Source organism: Dipodomys ordii, unplaced genomic scaffold (assembly GCF_000151885.1).
Source record: "Dipodomys ordii isolate 6190 unplaced genomic scaffold, Dord_2.0 Scaffold44, whole genome shotgun sequence".
Taxonomy (NCBI): domain Eukaryota; kingdom Metazoa; phylum Chordata; class Mammalia; order Rodentia; family Heteromyidae; genus Dipodomys; species Dipodomys ordii.
The window spans coordinates 243637-246555 of NW_012267260.1; the positions used below are offsets into that span (position 1 = coordinate 243637).

The 2919-nt window shown below is 55.6% G+C and overlaps 1 pseudogene across 1 annotated transcript in view; it reads left to right on the plus strand.

The window, feature by feature from the left end:
* Positions 1-1474: 1474 nt before the first annotated feature.
* The window catches only part of LOC105987695, a 4881-nt pseudogene continuing 3436 nt past the window's right edge, over positions 1475-2919 (plus strand). Inside the window, exon 1 of the transcript XR_001175172.1 lies at positions 1475-2180. The product of XR_001175172.1 is annotated as a heat shock cognate 71 kDa protein pseudogene (transcript). The remainder of the gene's footprint in view (positions 2181-2919) is intronic.

Below are 2919 nucleotides of genomic sequence, written 5' to 3' on the forward strand. Positions count from 1 at the left end.
ACACACCCATGATGATCCTGTGAACTCAGAGTAACACACCCAGGATAATCCTAGGAACTCACCTAGAGGAAAAAGAAAGACTAAGACTGTTAAAACATAAAGGAGTTTCCAGGCCAGCCCACATTTTCATCTGTCACAATTACACTGGCATTGCTCCTTGCTCTCCATTGCAAATACCCCTAAAATGCCATCTGGTTTATAGGTCCATAAATCTGGAGCATCCTCACTGTGAGACAACAGTCATTTGTTCCAAATTAAAATTGTGTCATAGCATGGGTGTTGTCATCTGAAATGTTGTGATCTCTTGGAAGTAATGCATAGAACAGAGAGAAGATGCTTCCAGACCTGTTCTTCACATATAGGTATGCACTTCTGAGAGAACTGCTTTTCTCTTTGCATTGGAAAATAAGCTTAGATGGTGGAAGCAGACTTCTTAACAGGGTCTCAACTGCAGACACGGCTGGACCGCCCCTTCACTGGGGGAAGTGCAGAGACTTCAGTCATGACCTTTGAACAATCGATGGAAACGCTGGGACGAGTGTTCCGAATGGAGAGTGCACAATTGAGGCTCTGGCGGGTGATCTGCGGAGTTGGTCAGAGGGAAGAGCAGAGGGAGCTGGAGCCCAGAACCCTGAACCTGGGCGTGCGGCCGACGGAAAGGTCTCAAACTCGAGGCCGTTAGGGAACACATTTAACTTTTGAAGGAGCCCTTCTGAGTGTGACCCAAGAGAAGGGAGTAATTCCCCATGCCAAACACGTCCCTGGGCCACGGGCTCACGGGCACGGTGCTGCGCCCTCGTGCAGCCTCACCGAGGTGTGAAGCAAGGAGAGAAGCCGCAGCGGGAGGACGTTTTGTTTGACTCTCTCTTGGCCGGGCGAGACGTGGTGCGTGCTTAGGCTGTCAGGTCATGCGTGTGGAGCCCCGCAGGGTCAGACTCGTGGCTTTCCAAGTCACGGTCAATAACAGCCACACTAAGAAGATTAGGGAGCTTAGTGTGGGGACCATGTGCTTAGCCAAACGTGGATCTTATTTTGATATAAAGGAGCGTTTGAATCAAGGGTCCGGTGGATGTTCTACAGCGTGAGCCACGGCCCCAGTACTTTCTGCTCTAGTTAATTGGGCATATGGTGTCCCATTTGTGGCCAGGGCAGTATAGGTCATGATCCTCTGATTTACACTTCACACTGCTGCTGGGAAGACAGGTGTGTGCCACGCCTGTAGTTTTATTGGTTGAGATGGGGTCACATGAACGTTGGGCTTCTCTGCCCTCAAACCATAATTTTTCTGGTCTCTTGCTTGCCAGTAGCTAGGACGTCAGGCGTAGCTCGCCACTGCACGGGGTGGCCTGCTCCATTCAGTGTTTCCTAAGGAAGTACGAGGTGTAAAACTTTATTGTGCTCACCGAGCGCGGTGGCAGCTCTCTGGTCGTGGGTGCTTTCTTCCTCGGCACCGCCGGGCCTGCACCAGGCAGCCATGTCGAAGGGACCTGCCGTTGGCCTTGGCACTGCCTACTCTTGCATGGTGCCTTCCAACAGGGGAAAGTGGAGGTCACTGCCAACGATCCGGCGCCCGGGCCGCGCCCAGCTGCCCTGCCTCACGGACGCCGAACGCATGATCGGTGATGCTGCAGAGAACCCTGCGCGATGAATGTCTGGTTAGACGTAGATCTGATGATGCTGTGGTCCAGTCTGACCTGAAGCCCAGTCCCTTCGTGGCAGGCCCAAGGTCCAAGCGGACTACAAAGGCAAGACAAACGTCCCATCCCAAGGATGTCTCCTCCAAGGTTCTCACAAAGATGAAGGAGGTTGCAGAAGCCTATCTTGGGAAGACTGTTACAAATGCTGCGGTTACTGCCGCAGCATACTTGAGTGACTCAGGCCAGGCAACAAAAGATGGCAGAGCCATTGATGGTATGAATGTACTGAGAATTATCAATGAACCAACCGCTGCTATTGCTTTCAGCTTAGACCAGAAGGCTGGGGCTGAAAGCAATGTGCTGATCTTTGATTTGGGAGCTGGCACTTTTGATGTGTTAATCTTCTCTATTGAGATGGAATCTTTGGGGTCAGTTCTACAGCAGGAGACACCCACCTGGGTGGAGGAGGCTTTGACAACCGAATGGTAAACCATCTCATTGCCAGATTCAAACGCAAGCACATGCAGCACACAGTGAGGAGCTGTGCGCCATCGGGGTGCGGCCATGCACAACGCAAGCACAGGAAACACACAGTGAGGGGCTGTGCGCCATCGGGGTGCGGCCGTGCACAACGCAAGCACACGCAGCACACAGCGAGGGGCTGTGCGCCGTCGGGGCGCGGCCGTGCACAACGCAAGCACAGGAAGCACACAGCGAGGAGCTGTGCGCCGTCGACAGCGAGGGGACACAGGGACACCGACTTCCAGCACACAGCGAGGGGCTGTGCGCCGTCGGGGCGCGGCCGTGCACAACGCAAGCACAGGAAGCACACAGCGAGGAGCTGTGCGCCGTCGTCCGTGAGCAATGCAAACACACACAGCACACAGCGAGGAGCTGTGCGCCGTCGGCCGTGAGCAATGCAAGCACACACAGCACACAGCGAGGGGCTGTGCGCCGTCGGGGCGCGGCCGTGAGCAATGCAAGCACACACAGCACACAGCGAGGGGCTGTGCGCCGTCGGCCGTGAGCAATGCAAGCACATGCAGCACACAGCGAGGGGCTGTGTGCAGTCAGCCGTGAGCAATGCAAGCACACGCAGCACACAGCGAGGAGCTGTGCGCCGTCGGGGCGCGGCCGTGAGCAATGCAAGCACACGCAGCACACAGCGAGGAGCTGTGCGCCGTCGTCCGTGAGCAATGCAAGCACACGCAGCACACAGCGAGGGGCTGTGCGCCGTCGGCCGTGAGCAATGCAAGCACACGCAGCACACAGCGAGGGGCTG